We start from the raw sequence: 22178 nt of genomic DNA, 5'->3' as shown, positions 1-22178 counted from the left end.
GGATGTTTGAGATATTTTGAAAACTGCAGGGGGGTTTGGGCAAAGTATGACCCACCGCCGCTTTCAGTAATTGGCATGTGTTCGGTAAAAAAATTCGTAATTTCAAACTGCGAATACGTGCAGAGAGCCAGAATTTGGCTCAAAAATATCGCTCAGGCCTCGAAATTGGGATGTTTGAGATATTTTGAAATCTGCAGGGGGGTTTGGGCAAAATATGACACACGGCCGCTATCAGTAATTGGCATGTGTTCAGTAAAAAATTTCGTAATTTCAAACTGCGAATACGTGCAGAGAGCCAGAATTTGGCTCAAAAATATCGCTCAGGCCTCGAAATTGAGATGTTTGAGATATTTTGAAAACTGCAGGGGGGGTTTGGGCAAAGTATGACCCACCACCGGTTTCAATAATTAGCATGTGTTCGGTAAAAAATTTCGTAATTTCAAACTGCGAATACGTGCAGAGAGCCAGAATTTGGCTCAAAAATGTGGCTCAGGCCTAGAAATTGGGATGTTTGAGATATTTTGAAAACTGCAGGGGGGGTTTGGGCAAAATATGACCCACCGCCGCTTTCAGTAATTGGCATGTGTTTGGTAAAAAATTTAGTAATTTCAAACTGCGAATACGTGCAGAGAGCCAGAATTTGGCTCAAAAATATCGCTCAGGCCTCGAAATTGAGATGTTTGAGATATTTTGAAAACTGCAGGGGGTTTGGGCAAAGTATGACCCACCGCCGCTTTCAGTAATTGGCATGTGTTCGGTAAAAAATTTCGTAATTTCAAACTGCGAATACGTGCAGAGAGCCAGAATTTGGCTCAAAAATATCGCTCAGGCCTCGAAATTGAGATGTTTGAGATATTTTGAAAACTGCAGGGGGGTTTGGGCAAAATATGACCCACCGCCGCTTTCAGTAATTGGTATGTGTTCGGTAAAAAATTTCGTAATTTCAAACTGCGAATACGTGCAAAGAGCCAGAATTTGGCTCAAAAATGTGGCTCAGGCCTCGAAATTGGGATGTTTGAGATATTTTGAAAACTGCAGGGGGGTTTGGGCAAAATATGACCCACCGCCGCTTTCAGTAATTGGCATGTGTTTGGTAAAAAATTTAGTAATTTCAAACTGCGAATACGTGCAGAGAGCCAGAATTTGGCTCCAAAATGTGGCTCAGGCCTCGAAATTGAGTTTTTTGAGATATTTTGAAAACTGCAGGAGGGTTTGAGCAAAATTTGTCCCACTGCCCCTTTCAGTACTTGGCAGATGTTCGGTAAAAAAAGTTGTATTTTCAAACTGCGAATACGTGCAGAGAGCCAGAATTTGGCTCCAAAATATGGCTCAGGCCTCGAAATTTGAATGTTTGAGATATTTTGAAAACTGCAGGGGGGTTTGGGCAAAATATGTCCCACTGCCGCTTTCAGTACTTGGCATATGTTCAGTAAAAAAAAGTCGTAATTTCAAACTGCGAATACGTGCAGAGAGCCAGAATTTGGCTCCAAAATATGGCTCAGGCTTCGAAATTGGGATGTTTGAGATATTTTGAAAACTGCAGGGGGGTTTGGGTAAAGTATGACCCACCGCCGCTTTCAGTAATTGGCATGTGTTCGGTAAAAAAATTCATAATTTCAAACTGCGAATACGTGCAGAGAGCCAGAATTTGGCTCAAAAATATCGCTCAGGCCTCGAAATTGGGATGTTTGAGATATTTTGAAATCTGCAGGGGGGTTTGGGCAAAATTTGACACACGGCCGCTATCAGTAATTGGCATGTGTTCGGTAAAAAATTTCGTAATTTCAAACTGCGAATACGTGCAGAGAGCCAGAATTTGGCTCAAAAATATCGCTCAGGCCTCGAAATTGAGATGTTTGAGATATTTTGAAAACTGCAGGGGAGTTTGGGCAAAATATGACCCACCGCCGCTTTCAGTAATTGGTATGTGTTCGGTAAAAAATTTCGTAATTTCAAACTGCGAATACGTGCAAAGAGCCAGAATTTGGCTCAAAAATGTGGCTCAGGCCTCGAAATTGGGATGTTTGAGATATTTTGAAAACTGCAGGGGGGTTTGGGCAAAATATGACCCACCGCCGCTTTCAGTAATTGGCATGTGTTTGGTAAAAAATTTAGTAATTTCAAACTGCGAATACGGTCAGAGAGCCAGAATTTGGCTCAAAAATATCGACCAGGCCTCGAAATTGGGATGTTTGAGATATTTTGAAAACTGCAGGGGGGGTTTGGGCAAAGTATGACCCACCGCCGGTTTCAGTAATTAGCATGTGTTCGGTAAAAAATTTCGTAATTTCAAACTGCGAATACGTGCAGAGAGCCAGAATTTGGCTCAAAAATATCGCTCAGGCCTCGAAATTGGGATGTTTGAGATATTTTGAAAACTGCAGGGGGGTTTGGGCAAAATATGACCCACCGCCGCTTTCAGTAATTGGTATGTGTTCGGTAAAAAATTTCGTAATTTCAAACTGCGAATACGTGCAAAGAGCCAGAATTTGGCTCAAAAATGTGGCTCAGGCCTCTTAATTGGGATGTTTGAGATATTTTGAAAACTGCAGGGGGGGTTTGGGCAAAATACGACCCACCGCCGCTTTCAGTAATTGGCATGTGTTTGGTAAAAAATTTAGTAATTTCAAACTGCGAATACGTGCAGAGAACCAGAATTTGGCTCAAAAATATCGCTCAGGCCTCGAAATTGAGATGTTTGAGATATTTTGAAAACTGCAGGGGGGTTTGGGCAAAGTATGACCCACCGCCGCTTTCAGTAATTGACATGTGTTCGGTAAAAAATTTCGTAATTTCAAACTGCGAATACGTGCAGAGAGCCAGAATTTGGCTCAAAAATATCGCTCAGGCCTCGAAATTGAGATGTTTGAGATATTTTGAAAACTGCAGGGGGGTTTGGGCAAAGTATGACCCACCGCCGCTTTTAGTAATTGGCATGTGTTCGGTAAAAAATTTCGTAATTTCAAACTGCGAATACGTGCAAAGAGCCAGAATTTGGCTCAAAAATGTGGCTCAGGCCTCGAAATTGGGATGTTTGAGATTTTGAAAACTGCAGGGGGGTTTGGGCAAAATATGACCCACCGCCGCTTTCAGTAATTGGCATGTGTTTGGTAAAAAATTTAGTAATTTCAAACTGAGAATACGGTCAGAGAGCCAGAATTTGGCTCAAAAATATCGACCAGGCCTCGAAATTGGGATGTTTGAGATATTTTGAAAACTGCAGGGGGGGTTTGGGCAAAGTATGACCCACCGCCGGTTTCAGTAATTAGCATGTGTTCGGTAAAAAATTTCGTAATTTCAAACTGCGAATACGTGCAGAGAGCCAGAATTTGGCTCAAAAATATCGCTCAGGCCTCGAAATTGGGATGTTTGAGATATTTTGAAAACTGCAGGGGGGTTTGGGCAAAATATGACCCACCGCCGCTTTCAGTAATTGGTATGTGTTCGGTAAAAAATTTCGTAATTTCAAACTGCGAATACGTGCAAAGAGCCAGAATTTGGCTCAAAAATGTGGCTCAGGCCTCTTAATTGGGATGTTTGAGATATTTTGAAAACTGCAGGGGGGGTTTGGGCAAAATACGACCCACCGCCGCTTTCAGTAATTGGCATGTGTTTGGTAAAAAATTTAGTAATTTCAAACTGCGAATACGTGCAGAGAACCAGAATTTGGCTCAAAAATATCGCTCAGGCCTCGAAATTGAGATGTTTGAGATATTTTGAAATCTGCAGGGTGGTTTGGGCAAAATATGACACACGGCCGCTATCAGTAATTGGCATGTGTTCGGTAAAAAATTTCGTAATTTAAAACTGCGAATACGTGCAGAGAGCCAGAATTTGGCTCAAAAATATCGCTCAGGCCTCGAAATTGGGATGTTTGAGATATTTGGAAAACTGCAGGGGGGTTTGGGCAAAGTATGACCCACCGCCGCTTTCAGTAATTGACATGTGTTCGGTAAAAAATTTCGTAATTTAAAACTGCGAATACGTGCAGAGAGCCAGAATTTGGCTCAAAAATATCGCTCAGGCCTCGAAATTGAGTTTTTTGAGATATTTTGAAAACTGCAGGAGGGTTTGGGCAAAATTTGTCCCACTGCCCCTTTCAGTACTTGGCAGATGTTCGGTAAAAAAAGTTGTATTTTCAAACTGCGAATACGTGCAGAGAGCCAGAATTTAGCTCCAAAATATGGCTCAGGCCTCGAAATTTGAATGTTTGAGATATTTTGAAAACTGCAGGGGGGTTTGGGCAAAATATGTCCCACTGCCGCTTTCAGTACTTGGCATATGTTCAGTAAAAAAAAGTCGTAATTTCAAACTGCGAATACGTGCAGAGAGCCAGAATTTGGCTCCAAAATATGGCTCAGGCCTCGAAATTGGGATGTTTGAGATATTTTGAAAACTGCAGGGGGGTTTGGGCAAAGTATGACCCACCGCCGCTTTCAGTAATTGGCATGTGTTCGGTAAAAACATTCGTAATTTCAAACTGCGAATACGTGCAGAGAGCCAGAATTTGGCTAAAAAATATCGCTCAGGCCTCGAAGTTGGGATGCTTGAGATATTTTGAAAACTGCAGGGGGGTTTGGGTAAAGTATGACCCACCGCCGCTTTCAGTAATTGGCATGTGTTCGGTAAAAAAATTCATAATTTCAAACTGCGAATACGTGCAGAGAGCCAGAATTTGGCTCAAAAATATCGCTCAGGCCTCGAAATTGGGATGTTTGAGATATTTTGAAATCTGCAGGGTGGTTTGGGCAAAATATGACACACGGCCGCTATCAGTAATTGGCATGTGTTCGGTAAAAAAATTCGTAATTTCAAACTGCGAATACGTGCAGAGAGCCAGAATTTGGCTCAAAAATATCGCTCAGGCCTCGAAATTGGGATGTTTGAGATATTTTGAAAACTGCAGGGGGGTTTGGGTAAAGTATGACCCACCGCCGCTTTTAGTAATTGGCATGTGTTCGGTAAAAAATTTCGTAATTTCAAACTTCGAATACGTGCAGAGAGCCAGAATTTGGCTCCAAAATGTGGCTCAGGCCTCGAAATTGAGTTTTTTGAGATATTTTGAAAACTGCAGGAGGGTTTGGGCAAAATTTGTCCCACTGCCCCTTTCAGTACTTGGCATGTGTTCGGTAAAAAATTTCATAATTTCAAACTGCGAATACGTGCAGAGAGCCAGAATTTGGCTCCAAAATATCGCTCAGGCCTCGAAATTGAGATGTTTGAGATATTTTGAAAACTGCAGGGAGGTTTGGGCAAAATATGACCCACCGCCGCTTTCAGTAATTGGCATATTATTGGTATAAAAAGTCGTAATTTCAAACTGCGAATACGTGCAGAGAGCCAGAATTTGGGTGAAAAATCTTGTTCAGGTCTCAGATTTGCGATATTTCCGATATTCATACTCCCCCACTTTCCCCTTCACTCCCCCATACTACCCCATTTTCCCCCACTTTCCCCCCTTACTCTATGTATGAGGAGTGTGGGGGAAAGTGGGGGAGTATGGGGGAAGTGAGGGGGGAAGAGGAGTGAGGGGGGAGGAGGAGTTAGGGGGTAGTAGTGAGGGGTGCGAGTGAAGCGGAGGAGGAGTGCGGGCGTAGGGTGTAGAAGGGAAGAGTGAAGAGGCAGGAGGAAGGGGGAGGAGTGAGAGGGTAATTGGGAGGAATGAGGGGGTAGCAGGGAGGAATGAGAGGGCAGGAGGGAGGAATGAAGGGGTAGGAGGGAAGGCAGGAGGGAGGAATGAAGGGGTAGGAGGGAAGGCAGGAGGGAGGGAGTAGAAGGGAGTTAGGGGGTATGTAGGAGGGGTAGGTATGACCTGGCTATATTGGTCATGTCAAAGTTTTGCACGCTGAATGCACAAAGACCGTTTCTTTATTCAGTGTTTATCACATACCTCATGGGGGAGTGGATAGGCAAACACTCATCCAGTTAAACTTGCCTCGTAGTACTTTCATAGCTCGGTAATTTGTATTCTGGTAAGCAGAATCTCCAAATAAATGGACGTTTAAAGCGCATTCCTATTTGGTTTTAAAAGGTTGTACCGATTGAGAAACTCGGATTAAATAGTCTAACACCAGAAATGTTATTATTCAGTTTAGTCGCCTAAAGGACATACAAGGACTAGACATTACCAGGCATTCCTGTATACCTTACCTTATGCTGTATAACATTGCCACAACCCTGGGTTATTTAAATGGCCACAGGGAGTCGTACAAAATTGCGGGTTATAATGTTATTTATCCACTGTGGTGACAAGTGGGCTGACTGATGTCTGTTGACATTTGTATCGTGGTTCAGTTTACTCGCCAAGTCGTCCTGTCACGGGACTCGTCTGTAGGAAGTATATCAAAATTTCTTGGATCATTAATAGCATAAGACTTGGGGGTAGGAGAGGGCTGCAGTGTTTGTCGTGGCCCTCAGTTGTTCCTGGTATTAGTCGACTTAGTTTTAGAAGTATTTTTGTTGGCCAGTGTTGAAGTTGTTTGAAAGTAGATGTGTTTTTCTAAAGAGAGTGGGAGGGGGGGGTGTCCATGCTTGGATACAATTATCTAAGTGATAATAGATATCTGGTGTATAAGTGTTTTGACAGTAGAATAACTACCTTCTTTTCCTTAAAGTCAAAATGTCGCTAAATTATTTCAGAGGTTTTGTTAGTGATTGTGATGTTAGTGCAGCAACTTTTGGTTAATGATGGATTCTTGCTCAAGGTCCTTTATTTCATCGTTCTGCTTCATTTTAATGTTAATGTGGTAGTTGTGATATGGATTGTTCTGGCCCACCTCTAAGGTTTTGCAATGTTAAACGTATATTAAGAAGAATTTGCCAGTCTTTGAACCATTTTTAGAGTTCGTGTAGATCTTTGTAAGGACTCGCTATAATTGTTTCATGTTCTTTATACCATGAATCTTGGCGTCATCTGCAAATTTGATGTGGTTTTTAATATTTTGATTTGTTATTGATGTATATAAGGTATAGACCCTTGTGGTATGCCTCCAGTTAAATCTGTTTCTGAGGAACCTTTAATTTCTTTGGTTTAAATAAGCCTTCGTTTTATCCTTTCTACCATTTATTCTATGTGCCTAGTGTTTCATATGGTGCTTTAGCAAACAAAGTACTTGTGTACCAATAGCTGGTTATCTTTAAAAACGTTCCCATTTGTTATAACAAACCAGTCTTGTTGATTTTACAAGACTATGAATGAATCTTCCCTTCAGGACCTTGCAGATGAGAGGTCAAAGTAATCATAATTTTTTCTGCTTGGCATTATCTACATTTCAAATGTCACTTAAATTTTTAAAAAGTTGAGAATAGCTTTGAACCTATCTAGTGAGTTTAAGTGGCAATAAGTTTGAATGGAAGTTCATTTAAGAGCTTAGATTGAATTCCAGATATCTGAAGTTTTTATAATTTTAGTTTGAAAAGCTCTTCCCATTTATGGTGATAGTGATTACATTGCCTGTAACAATCTTTAGTTACCACAAATTTTTCAAGCTGCTGAAGATAATAGATTGTCTGGTGTGTGAATTTAGTGTAGATTCCAAATATTTGGTAAACATTTCATAGTGCAGCAAATATTAACAGATTGGACATTTCTAGTTTTTTCTTTTAAGACGAGACCAAACACTGCAATTTTTTACTAATTTGATATTGTCCAGCATTAGACAATATTGTTAGCAAGTATGGAAGTTGTATAGTTTATAGTAATCACATTATGTATTAAAACTTTGTATTAAAACTTAATGGGCTAAGTGTGACATTTAGTAAGGCACTTTTCAAAAACTAAATTTGGTGTAATCATTCCATTTTTTTTAATTTTTACATAAATGTAAGTTTAGCCCATACATTTGTTTTAAGAGTGAAATTTGGTAGTTTTAATATAAATTATTTTAAATTTAATTTTATTATCAGGGTAATTCAGTTTGTCATGCAAAGTTTTAAAAAGTTGTCAAAAGTATTTTTGTATGCTTATGTATAAGCATCTTAAGTTTTTAATAACTTTATGAAGTTTAAGTTTTCATAAACTACATTAGCTATGAAAATTTATAACTTGTGCATTATATCAGCTTTTTGATGTCATTGTTAAGACTGCATTAGTAATGAATTTCCAGGATAAATTATATAAAGTAGTTTCATAAATTGATTTATTAAATAGTATACAATATAACTAATATTGACAATTTTTGTTTCAGGTTGAGGCTTCCACCAGACTCCAAACAGCTTCAAAAGACCAGGAAAACACCCAGAGTACCAAGGACAACATCCACCTGTAAAAGAAAAATAAAGTATATCAAACAGGGACACTCATTTTATTAACACTAACACCTATCTATAAGCACCAAAACCCCTAAGTCCCAATCTTTTAAGATTGGCTCAGCAAGGCCTACCCCTTACTTGCATTTTGAGGCAGGACTTGTTGGCTGAAAGAGTGGAACACATCTTTTAGTTTAGTGCCCTCAACATGATGTACATAAGCTTGTTGTGAAGCCTATGTACATCATGTTCCAGGCACTAAACCTCTGGATGTATCCACCCTTTCAGTGAACAAGCCCTGTAGTTATTAACAATGTTTGCACATTGTTAAGCGTCCCTACACCTATGCAATTCTAGTCCATCTATCAGATGGGTAGTAGAGCAGGGCTCTGAAAAAGCCAAGCCAGGGAAATCTGCAGGACTGCCTGGTCCCCTTCTATGACATGGGGTAGGATCAGTAAACTGCATCAATCCCTGCCGGTGGTAACAGTGGGACTTTGGTACACATCTATAAATGGACTAGATAAAAAAGAAAGTGAATTAATTATTTGATATAGCTAAAACTTTTAATTCAACATACCAGTTTATTAGATGTACAGAGTAGAACAGCCACACTTCTTTAGCAACTCAATGCTTTGATACCAGTCATCTTCATTAGCACCTGAAACATTTAACCAAATTACCTTATAAATTCTGTATTGGGCTAATTTTACTTTAGTTTCTTTGCAAATTAACATTATTCAATGTTCATCGATTCTTACAAGTTTAAATTTTATTCTCATTAATGCTAATCAAGCAAAAAACTTTTACATATTAAACTTAGATTGAGTAGCCTGGAGAACAATACTTTTGATTTTACATTATCTACATGCAACCATCATTTCACGTTTTCTTTAGCCTTAATGCTAGACTTAACGTTTTTTACTATATAATATAATTTAATTTAATTGTTTAAAATAATAACTACCACACCCACCTGATTATGAATGTCAAACAAGCAACACCTTCAAACTCTAGGATGAAGTTCTAGACTTCCCAATCCATATTCTGAAAGAAAAACCTTATTTAAACTTCAAATTATATTAAACATAAGATGAAGTACAGTTACCATCCTTAATTTTTACTTTCAGTTAGGAACATAGCTTCTCAAGTTAAACATTTAGATGAACAAATCTATAAGGGTTAAAACCTAGAACCATGAGGTCAGTAGGCCTCCAAGTTGCAATTCTTTTACCTTGTCATGGCAGTCAATTATGGTACATATACAATCTTCAGACATTTGAACACTGATCACAGCCATTGTGATATGCATGAAATTTAAGTACTATTGTGATTGTGCAATTTATGTATGAAAAACCTTTAACCAAATAATTAAGAACCAAACAATTAACTGAACAAAGTCAAGCAATCCATTTAACATTAAGTAATTATAAATGCCTTCAACTTCAGATTTTAGTCTATTCAAGAATTAACACCACTTAAAAAATTAAGTCCCTTTAGATGCTATTCAAAGCAATTCCTGCAAGGACTAAACTTTGATATTGTACCCACTTTCCAAGCCCTAGAACTAGTTTATATTTTTCCCATTTACAGGCCCCTTCACATTTTTATCCAAATATTTAAAAACTAGGTATTATACTAATTATATCAGTAAACTTACTTTCCCCTCTTAATTCTCTCAACCGTGCTACTTTCTATAGCACAACTTTTGCCATTTGTTCTGTACACTGTTCCTGAAGTTTTGTTGTAAGGACCCTCTACAACCTGTCAATGAAATGTTAAATATGGTTAATAAATGTTTTGCACAGCAATTTATTGTTTTAGCTTAAATATTTGCCTTTAAGACCACTAATAAATTAACTACTTTCCCCACCCCATCTTTCATTTATAAATTATAGAACAAAGCCCTATTAAGTAACAATTAAAAGGTAGGCTACCGAAATTTTTATTTTCAAATAAAATGTATAGTTAGGATTCCCCCACATCGGTACAATTTATATAGCCAAAACTTTTAATTCAACATACCAGCTTAATAGACGTGCAGAGTAAAACAGCCACACTTCTTAAGCCAGTCAATGCTTGGATACCATTGTAGTCTATAAAAACACCTGAAACATTTAACCAAATTAGCTTATAAATTCTGTATTGGGCTTATTTTACTTGTGCAAGTTTCTTTGCAAACTCACAATGGATGATGTTCCTTTAAAAGCTACCAAAATGTTAATATTTTAAGATTCTCACTAATGCTAATGAAGCAAAAAACTTAGGATATGGCTAATCAAACTAAGTTTGTCGAGTACATTAAACTGGAGAAAGTTACTTCAGACTTTCATGGCCATTTTGAAATTACATTATCTACATGGAACCATCATTCAAAATATATTTACCCATAATGCTAGATTTTTTAACTAATAAAATGCAAATCTGTTTAAAATAATATTTACTGCCACACTCACCAATTCTGAATGTGAAACACCACCTTCAAACTCTAGGATGATGTTCTGGACTTCCCAATCCATATTCTGAAAGAAAAAGCATATTTAAACTTCAATTATATTAAAAAGATTATGTACAGTTACCATTCAATATTTAATTTCTGTTCCATCATTTCTACTTTGTTATGAACATATCCTCAAGTTAAACATAACTAACAAATCCATGCGGGTTCAAACCTACATCAAACTGCAGGAGCCATAAGTAAATAATTATCAAGGCACCAAACAAGGAATGCAGGAGCTAAGAGGCCAGTAGGCCTCCCAGTTACATTTCTTTTACCTTCTCATGGCAGTCAATTATGGTACATCTACAATCTTGTGACATTTGAACCCTCATAACACCCCTTTGAGATTTGTCGATTTCTTGCATCACTATTGTGCAATTTATAGACTAAAAACTTTGTGCCAAATATTTAAGAACCAAACTACTAACTGAAAGGTAAGCAAACCAATTAACATTAAATATTTGTTTATAAATATTCAACTACAGATTTTATTCCATGTAAGAATTTACACCATTTTACATTTTAAAATTTTGGTGCTATTCAAAGCAATTCCTGCAAGGACTAAACTTTGATATTGTACCCCACTTGTCAAGGCCTACAACTAGTTTTTATTTTCTCCATTTCAAGGCCCCTTCACCATTATTACATTTTCCTAAATATTTAAAAACTAGCTTTTAAACTAATTATATCAGTAAACTTACTTTTGCCCTCTAATTTAGACAACCATGCTACTTTCTGTAGCATGTAACTTCCGGCAGTTGTTCTATACACTGTTCCTGAACTTATGTTGGAAGGATCCTCCACAATCTGATAATGGAACATTAAATATGGTTAATAAAGTTTCTTTACACAGCAATTTGTTTTAAATTAAATATTTGCCTTTTTAAGACTAATAATTTAGCTAATCCCCCCCCCCCCCCAATCTTATAAATTATAGAACAAAGCCCTTTTAAGTAAAAATTAAAGCTACAAAAATTATTTTAAAATAAAATTAGTTAACATTCCCCCCATAGTGGTACTACAATTAATTTATATACCTAAAACATTTCATTCAACATACCAGCTTCAGATGGGCAGAGCAGAACAGTCACGTTTCTTTAGCCAGTCAATGCTTTGATACCATTGTAATCATTGCCACCTGAAACACTTAACCAAATTAGCTTATAAATTCTGTATCGAGCTTATTTTACTTGTGCAAGTTTCTTTGCAAAATCACAATGGATAATGTTCCTTTAAAAGTCTACTAAAATGTTAATATTAACACTCGCTAATGCTAATCAAGCAAATAAACTTATATGGCTACTAAAACTAAGTTTGTTGAGTACATTAAACTTGAGAAAGTTACTTCAGACTTTCATGGCCATTTTGAAATTACATTATCTACATGCAACCATCATTCAGAATATATTTACCCAAAATGCCAGATTTAAATATAATGCAAATCTGTTTAAAATAATATTTACTACCACACACCTAATTCTGAATGTGAAGCAACCTTCAAACTCTAGGATGATGTTTGGGACTTCCCAATCCATATTCTGAAAGAAAAAGACTATTTAAACTTCAATTATATTAAAAATATGTACAGTTACTATTCAATATTTAATTTCTGTACCATCATTAATTTCTACTTTCAGTTATGAACATATCCTCTTAAGTTAAACATTTAGATGAACAAATCCATGAGTGTTCAAACCTACATCCAACTGCAGGAGCCATAAGTAAATAATTATCAAGGCACCTAACAATGAATGCAAGAGCCACAAGGCCAGTAGGCCTCCCAGTTCCAATTCTTTTACCTTCTCATGGCAGTCAATTATGGTACATATGCAATCTTCTGACATTTGAATCCTCATAACAGCCCTTTGAGATTTGTTCATTTCTTGCATTACACTATTGTGCAATTTATAGATGAAAAACTTTTAGCCAAATAATTAAGAACCAAACTACTAACTGAACACTGAAAGGTAAGCAAACCAATTACCATTAAATATTTGTTTATAAATATTCAACTACAGATTTTATTCCATTTAAGAATTTACACCATTTTACATTTTAAAATTTCTTTATGCTATTCAAAGCAATTCCTGCAAGGACTAAACTTTGATATTGTACCCCACTTGTCAAGGCCTACAACTAGTTTTTATTTTCTCCATCTCCAGGCCCCTTCACCATTATTACATTTTTTACCTACAAATTTAAACTAGCTTTTAAACTAATTTTACCAGTAAACTTACTTTTGCCCTCTAATTGACAACCATGCTACTTTCTGTAGCATGTAACTTCCGGTAGTTCTTTACACTGTTCCTGAAGTTATGGTGGAAGGACCCTCCACAATCTGTCAATGGAACATCAAATATGGTTAATAAATTGCTGTGCAAAGAAATTTTTTTAAACTTAAATATTTGCCTTTTTTAAGACTAATAATTTTGCTACTTTCCCCCCCCACCATCTCAAATTATAGAACAAAGTCCTTTTAAGTAAAAATTAAAGCTACAAAAATTGTATTTTCAAATAAAATTTGTAGTTAAAATTCCCCCCCATAGTGGTACTACAATTAATTTATATAGCTAAAACATGTCATTCAACATACCAGCTTCAGATGGACAGTACAACAGTCACATTTCTTAAGCCAGTCAATGCTTTGATACCATTGTAATCATTACCACCTGAAACATTTAACCAAATTAGCTTGCAAATTCACAATGGATAATGTTCCATTGTGATTCCATTTGTTCATGGATAATGTTCCTTTAAAATCTACCAAAAATGTTAATATTGCAAGATTCTCACTAGTGCTAATCAATCACACAAATTGAGATGGCTATCTAGAAAATCTAGTACTGTATTACAACTACAATATTTGCCAAGACATTTATTCAATTTTCATACTTTAATGCAACAGGAATCTATCTTATCACAATGTGGAGCGGTGATTATTCCTTCAATCCTAGTCACCACACCATGGCTTACAACTACATCCAAGTGTAGATAAACTTTCACCACCTTGTTACTCAAACAAGGTTACCCAACCACTTGGGGTTGGACGGTAGAGCGACGGCCTCTATGCAGGTCTACGTTCAATCCACGACCGTCCAAGTGGTTAGACATCATTCCTTTCCCCCCCCCACCCCCCCCCATCCCAAATCCTTATCCTGACCCCTTCCCAGTGCTGTATAGTCGTAATGACTATGAACTGTCGGGGGGGGGGGGGGGAAAGCGTAAACAAGGTCAACTGCCCATTGACACCCATATTTATAATCTAGTACCAAGGCAATTAGTCTCGAAACACAGATGATGCCAAGATCATGATTACATATTCCAAAACGGCCAAAAAGCTCTTTTTAACTAAAACCCAACAGGTCTCTTACCACGTTTCATCACTACAATACGTGAACAATTAACATGCATAAGGGGGGCCATACCCAAACTTTTGCTACTACCAACAATTTCATTTCAATACCAAGTACATTACAGGGGTCATTGCAGATGATACGTGTCCAACAGGTCATATTACCAAGTTCATGAAACAACTTATTTGCACGCCCAATCAAACCAATACGTAAGTATACAAATCCTTAAAATAATTACCATATAATCTAAAATCTCTGACCATGAAATGAAAAGTTGCAAGAATCTAGTAACAATACACTATCTCACATTTACCACTGATCTCACCCACAGACATTTAACAGCTGGCATCATTATGTTGTGCGCAATGAACATTTTACCACAAACAATTTAATTTCCATTATACAACATACTGGTAGTTTAGTCTAAATTTTTAGCTATTAAGGACAAGTTAAACCATTTCCATTTTCCTAAATGAATCACCCAAGACCCAGCTGTGTACTTCATTGGCAGAGTATATTGCCTACATAGTACATACTAGCAAATTCTACCATTCAAGATTATGGACCATAATCAATTATTAAACTAGTACCACATTTATTTTGAGCACCACTAATGTTTAACAATTAGCTTTCTACTACAATACAAAATTGTGAACATGTTTCCTAACCATGCCAAGATACTAGATAATCCAAATTGTTGGGGCCTTTAAGATGACATTCCATTCATCAATCCTACATTACAATAGGCAAAGCCTACAACCTATAAAATATTCCGATAAACATCTTGAGGTTTTAGATGCAACACCCAAGGACCATACAAGCCTATGCTACAGTGTCCAATTTCATTTATTCCAATTATTTAATAAAACTAATTTTTACAATTTTTCCAAGACCGAAGCTGGAATATGCAGCTCATGCTGCCAATCTCTTAGGAAAGTCAAAGATTTCCAATATGAAAAACTTTGCAGCATTGCCATAATTAAAACTAGATAATTACAAAAAATAGTAACCAAGTAAAGATTGAATTATTCAACTAAGTATATGTTATATCTGCACCTGGAACTACCAAGCCAATTCTAATTTTATCTAAATTTAAGGAAACTTCAAATAATTACCTACTTTAGTAACTACACTTTGCCAAGTGAAATGTTAGATTATAATTTTTAACATCCAAAAAGGTCTGCACGATTTCATACACTACCCTCTCAGAAAGAACAAGAATGGCAATTCATCACCAAGGTGCTTAGAACAAGACATTATGTATTATAGGAACAACTACAGCTTTCCCAAATATCATTTGCACCTACAATAAACTACACTGGATTGTACAGGTTGTTTAACAGTAATGAAGCAGCCTTTTTGAACATTTACATTATATAAAATCAACCTACAGAGGCTTCAAATTCTGAAAGAAACTTAATTCAAAAATATCCCAAAGTACACATACCTACACTATAGAACCTTTAAGACAAAATTATATATATCAATACAAAGGTATCCAACATTGCAAAAGATTGTGACCAACAACCATTTTGACCAAGCAACATTATCGGCTCCACCTTAGCACGTCTGAGCAACAAACTCATTACATCAGTATTCAACTTTATATGCCAAAACATTTATGGATATGAAGCAGGTGTAGGGAATGAATTAAGAGATACCATAATAAGAGACAAGTGGAAAAAGCTGATCGATTCTAAAGCCACAGGTGGACATTTTAATGCAAAGTTAACCCTTAGACTAAACAATACCTACCCATGATTCAACACTAAGGTTAACAAATTTAAAACCTTCAAACTACAAATTTTTTTGGCATAATCAACTAGGCAAATGCTCCAACTGTCTAAATGATCAAAGCATAACTTTGAAAGATAATCTAAATTTTATTCAAAACTAAACATTCAATTCTGAATAAATAATATGAACCATTATTAATTGTTCATTTAATGTTATTCTAGAGAATAACATCAGGTTATAGTATAGGTTTCCAGTAAATTTTATTGTAAAAACATTTTAAAAAATTTGTATATTTGTAATGTGGCAATGTGACAAATTATAACTCCAATTTCATAAAGCTTAAGAAAAAATCCATTCTGATGAGATTTTTGTAACAGCCAAGCACAATACATCAAGTTATTGAGATTCTTTCTAAATTTTAAAATCCACTTTAAGTGCAAACTCAAACTAGAGATAATGGAAGTTATCAACAATGAATGAAGATGTTTCCGATTCGTTAATTTTATGTTTTAATAAACATTCCCATTTGTACTATGGTGAAAGTTTTAGGACTATTTAAGAAAAAAGTTGGAGATTTAACATTTAATTTTTTTTCCACAATTCTAAATATTTTTCACTACTACGATGCCTATATTTGCAGTAATATGCACAGTTTAAGGGTTAAGGAAACTTTCCATGAAGTGTGCCTCTAGACCAACCAATACTTACCTAGATTGGAATTTTGCAGATGTTGCTCCTATTCATACAGCCCACAATTGGCACAGTAGAAAACTACCATCTGTTCCAGCCGACTTGATATCTGTAAAGTCAGATTCATTCACCATTTACACGAGATTTTAGAAACTAGGTTCCCCCCCCCTCCCAACAACAAAAAATTAAACTATATAAAAAGGCTTTCATGCAAACTTTACTTCCCAAATTAAGTACTTTTATATTTTAAAAAGGTCTAAAAAAATAAGTGCCAAGTAACTAAAGCTTTTCACAACCTACCACACGACTGGCAAGGAAACAAAGCATATTAAATAACCATTACAATGGATAAAAAAAACAGCAGTGAAAGGGTCTCAAATTATTAAACGTGGCAGGAGAAAACCCAATATTTTATTTGTCCCAACTGTCTTAATGGATATTAAGATTACTCAAACATGAAAGTGTAGGCTATGGAGGAATAATAAATGTACATGAACAAACAGTTTGACAACTGGCAAACTAATTGCCAAACTCAAAAGCTTAACATGTGCAGCATAATCCATAAATGCCAAAAATATTACCTTTCAATAGATGAAGGACCAAGTCACAGTCCAATCAATCAATTCCTCAAGTGGGAGCTACAGTTTAAGAAAAAAAATAAATAAATAAAAATTTAGACTTTAGGAAAAAGTTAATTTTACAACCTGATTAATCTCATTCACCCAACTAATACCAAAGTACTTGCTTCACTGATTTTATCCGCTTTAGAGGATATTTAATACCAGCCAACAATTCATTCTTTAACAAATTACCATTAGTAAAAATTATACATTGCAAGCCAGACAGTAATCTACCAATTTCTTCAAACTGAAAACCGATTATTTGGCAAAATATTGTCAAGATAACCAAGTTGAATTAAACATTGAATCTATGGTTTAAAGAACACCACCACAATGCATAACAAAACTAGAGATGCTTTTTCACTATTATAATCCAACAGAACAGTCTACCAACTAAAAAATGCCAGACTATTCTGCTGTTTAAGATAAAGCTTTACAAACAAGGAATGGAAGAGAAGGGGGGGGGGGACAAACTGCCAAGGAAAGGGGGGGGGAGGGAGGGAGGGAGGGCTTAAGATTGTACCTTTTCCATGTTAATGTAGACTTTCCCCATAGGATCTGGGCGTCATCTACTACGACGTTTGCCAGAGTTGGTGCCAGCTGCTGGTTAGAAACGGTGCCATACCATGCCATATGCTACTTCAGGAAACTACTTCCTCACTTCGCCACAGGGAACATTGGCTCGGGAGCTTATCATGGTGGGAGGCAGTTGAAGACTTTCCAGTCGACACCCTGGGCTGGAGATGTGTAGCAGGTGAAGAATTTACCACCTGCAAATACAATTTAAAGAACAAGAACACGTAGTGAATTTTAGGAATTTAGAGTAAATTAATGTAGGACAAAGGAAGACTTCAAAACTGAATTTTACTAAAAATGACCCGTTTTTAAAGATCAGTTTTCAACTGTGCAGCAGAATGCAGTTTTTAACTGTTAAATTACAGGTACTGCACTTCAGTATGGTAATTTCAAAGTATATTACATGACAATCTACATTTACGTATATTACATGACGTAGGAAAAACTAGTATGGAGATTATGTGAAGACCGGATTTTTAATGCATAACCAAATTTATAATATGATAGCATGCCATAATTTATTTTTACATTCCTCAAATCCAGGGATACCCTCATTATGCTTGTTAATATTAAAGCACTGTCCCACTTATATTTTTCCCTAAAGAGCCAAAAGAGGGAATACAAGCTATTCTTGTTCCCTCCTGCCCTCTTTTTCAAGGCAAACTAGACTAAAATTACAGGCTGTATGCCTGCAAGTCAAAAATACAACATACACATGATAGCACAAGCAGCCCCATAGCTAAATGGGTAGAGTACACATCCAAACAAGGAGCCAGCCTACAAAAAGCAAACAGTTAACAAGTGGCCTATGCAACACTATGAAGACAGCCACCCAAGAGTTGGCATTGGCGTGAATAAAATGCATGCCAGCCCTGCCCAATTTTAAGTACCCATAACCAATGGTGCCAGCCAACATTGGCAGAAGCCATGCACAATACTAACACTTAACTGCTAAGTGTCTTTTTACCCTTGGCTCCACACCCATATTCTACAACAATTTGACAGAAGCAAAACATTTTATAAAACTTTAATTATTAGGTCCTAACTTAATACAAGACCATCTTGTCTGCAGATTACACTTTTATAGTCTTTGAGAGAGCCAGTGTCATCAAATTTTGGAGGACAAGAGGAACAGGAAATTAAAACATTTGAAGCAAGGGCTGCTGTAAACTAGATCATTAAGATTAAAGCTTCGGCATGGCGAGGCATACCTATTTAACTTTCCAGTTAACTGTAGCGAGTAATCTTTATACTCGCTCCATTATCTCTATTGCACAACTAATTAACACTAACTCTACAAGCTATAATCCTATTCCCAGTGACAGGTAACTGTTCTCGCATCCTGCTATCCTAGTAGAGAAAGGCGAGGGTGTAGTCACCAAATATAAGGAAGCAATAAGAGAATAAACAGCACAATTTCCAGGCAAGAATGTAGCACTGCGTAGGCAGTTCTAATAGTCGCCAAGACGCTACAGCTTTGACATAGAACAGACTGACAGACTGACTGCATCGAGCTATAACGCTCCCACAGAGCTCCACGACTCGTGGCCACACTTTGCTCCAAGCTCCGTCTGACACTTCTGTATCCAGGACTAAAATATGAAACTAAACACTAATCTACCCAACAACGAAACAATTGTACGTTACAACTATCTTTCAAAACTGGTTTTCGGTAATTTTCATGTACACTAGTTAATAGACATACTGGCTTTTGACAAACTTTGGGCCTAAGCAGGTTAGAACACAAGAATGAAGGTAACTACAGAATGGTTGTTGGACCATGAGGTAACTATATTCATATACCGTCATTCATTCATTCATATACTGTACACTTTACCTAAGTTTGAAACGGTCAGGGGATCATATACAATTTTTTGCAGTAATTGTTTACACAAATCAACCCTATTACCACAGTATTTACCCATGGCTTTCCTATACCTAAACTTTCCAATTCATACGCATTGTTTTAGGTTATGTCTTTTGAATACTTCATACCTCTAATACCGTTTGTCAAGTTAATTTGTCAACTTAAACAAGTCTAAGTAATTCTTTGTCTTTTTAGAGGCATGCATTTGAGCTTTTTCGACCTTCATACGATAGATTCTAATTTGCGGGATTAGCTTTTGTCATTCTACGTTTGATATACTTCAGCAATTTTATAGTCATTCTAGAGCATGGCAACCATGGATAATTTAAAGGGGGTTTTAAGATAACTTAAGAACTAGGCATTTTATTACCAGTGCTTAGACAGATTCCATTTCCCTAATTATGAAAATGTATTTTTATCAATCACCACAACTACCAGAGCCCTTTTGCAATCTCTACTTTTCTTCCCACAGAAACTTCACCGCTTTGAGAAGCAGTGTCCATGTTTAAGGTTACAAATTAAATTTGCACCTAGAACTTTCTCACAATAGACTTGGCTAATAGGCTGTAAGTTTCACAAGCTATCCGTCTTTGGACAACTAGATTCACATTCAAAATTCATTGTCCTTTCAAACTGGTACCACATTCGCAACTTGCCAAGACTGGCACTTCCTGACTAGTGATTTAATAAGCTTAGTATACGGCGGTTCTCAAACCTGCCCTTTGCAATCTTTAAGCACCCTGGTAAACCGTGTTAAAGTTTTATCATTTATTTGAATTAAAGACCAATCCTCCCCCGGTAACTGCTAAACTATTCTACCCGTCTGCTTCCCCCCCCACCAACAGACTTGTTCGGTGAAAGGCCTAATGTCGTTAATTAGTAATTATAGAATTAGAATTACTTTATCCCTTATCAGTTATCCAACCTTAGTTTTAAATGGACCCCATCCTTGCCCCTTTTTAGATTAACTATTTAGGATTTGTTTTTTTGTTTGTCAATAACTCACAAATATTCCCGCTGCACGTTAAGCGGTAATTAAGGGGCTAGTCTTAGATTTGTTTTAAACACTAAAGAACACCAGACAAAGCGTTTTCAGTGTGGATGTTAAACACTAAAGTTTCTCTCCCACACTTAAATTTATGAAACAAGTTATCCGTCTAAGCCGTACTTAGAAAACAGCTTAAAAAAATTGACAAGACGCTGGCTTCCTATTCCCGTAAAGGCCACTAGGGGTACCGGCCCTCTGATCAATTCGCTTTGAAACCGTATCTAACTTACGGAAATAATTAATTGTTGCCTATACAATTCTTCCCCCCTCCCTTTATATCATTATCTATACCCATCAAATAAATTTAAAGTAAAAACCTAACCAAACATCCTAAAATTATTTGACAAATGACTATTAGAAAGACTTCACACATGTCAGTTGCTTAATTTAGAACCTGTACTCTCGAGGTCGATCTCGAACCCATTGTTGATGTGACGACATATTGAATTTTGTCACTAGCTCATCAAGATTGTAACTTGCTTAGCTAAATGAATTGTGGGGTTTAGTCCCTGAGCCCATTATGTGCCTCTAACCCTTTCCACTACCGCCCACAAGATGGGTATGGGGTGCATAATAAATAAACTAAACTAACTCACAACTTACCCGCTGGTCAACCACACTGGTCTACACATCCTCTTCCAACACTGGTTAAACAGTTACTGCTGGCCTCCGCCCGCATCCTACTACAAATCACTTACGTTGTCTAGAAACTTATATAGAATAGCAACTGACCATAACACCCATATTTAGCTCATCGAATAACGTGGGTAAACTGGTAGTACTGCTGACAAAACATAGATGGCGCACAGCCAAATGGACTCGCCTAGTTGTGCTTATGGGAATGAGCTTCGACTATTTGGCCCCGCCCTTCACCTGTTAATTAATTGGTATACACAGGCTCCTGAACCTATGAGGACCAGTAACACTTTAGTGTTAGTGGTTATATAAGAACACAAGAATTAAGGTAACTGCAGAAGGCCTATTGGCCCATACGAGGCAGCTCCTATTTACCGTGATGAGTTTTTCCAGCTGCATTTTAATATTTAACAGTTTTGGCATTTACAGCTTCGGCACGTTTCTTATCACCTAATACATAAGAACATAAGAATAAAGGTAACTCAGAAGGTCTATTTGCCCATACGAGGCAGCTCCTATTTATAACCACCCAATCCCACTCATATACATGTCAAATTCAAATTTTTATTCAGGAAGGTAAGGTAATTATCAAAAGAAGGCACCAAACCGGAAAGGCTGTGTAGCACCATCAAAGTGCGAAATAACCAGAGGGCGCTAAATATCACCAAGAATGCCAATACGAGAACAAAAACGCATAAGGCGAACGATATCAAAAGTATCCGATTCACCAAGAATTCTATCGAGGGACAAGTGACCGCGAGGGACAGTCGGAAAGCAAGACACGCGCTCGTTCTGGAAGTCAGGACATTCAACAAGGATATGCACAACTGTAAGAGGGACAATGCAATTTGAGCAATAAGGAGCAGGGCGGCGCTCCATTAAGTGACTGTGGGTTAAGCGAGTA

At 37.0% G+C, this 22178-nt stretch overlaps 1 long non-coding RNA gene across 8 annotated transcripts; it reads right to left on the bottom strand.

Moving 5' to 3' along the window:
- Positions 1 to 8124: 8124 nt before the first annotated feature.
- Positions 8125 to 21349, bottom strand: LOC123751554 (uncharacterized). 8 transcript variants are annotated; one of them, XR_011224807.1, is made up of 15 exons: positions 21242 to 21349; positions 17671 to 17917; positions 17109 to 17165; positions 16546 to 16636; positions 13341 to 13438; positions 12985 to 13085; positions 12221 to 12285; positions 11808 to 11885; positions 11449 to 11554; positions 10704 to 10769; positions 10273 to 10355; positions 9908 to 10011; positions 9224 to 9294; positions 8828 to 8908; positions 8125 to 8261 (listed from the first exon to the last, which is right to left on the bottom strand). It is a non-coding gene; the product is annotated as an uncharacterized lncRNA (long non-coding RNA). The 8 variants fall into 8 exon arrangements; XR_011224802.1 differs by having other exon boundaries at positions 13341 to 13416; positions 21242 to 21348; XR_011224805.1 differs by lacking the exon at positions 21242 to 21349 and adding an exon at positions 19138 to 19157 and having other exon boundaries at positions 13341 to 13416.
- Positions 21350 to 22178: the final 829 nt, after the last annotated feature.

This window comes from Procambarus clarkii, chromosome 76, assembly GCF_040958095.1.
Source record: "Procambarus clarkii isolate CNS0578487 chromosome 76, FALCON_Pclarkii_2.0, whole genome shotgun sequence".
In the NCBI taxonomy this organism is placed as follows: domain Eukaryota; kingdom Metazoa; phylum Arthropoda; class Malacostraca; order Decapoda; family Cambaridae; genus Procambarus; species Procambarus clarkii.
Note: the sequence above shows the minus strand (reverse complement) of the source record. Positions and strands in the feature narration are given on the sequence as shown.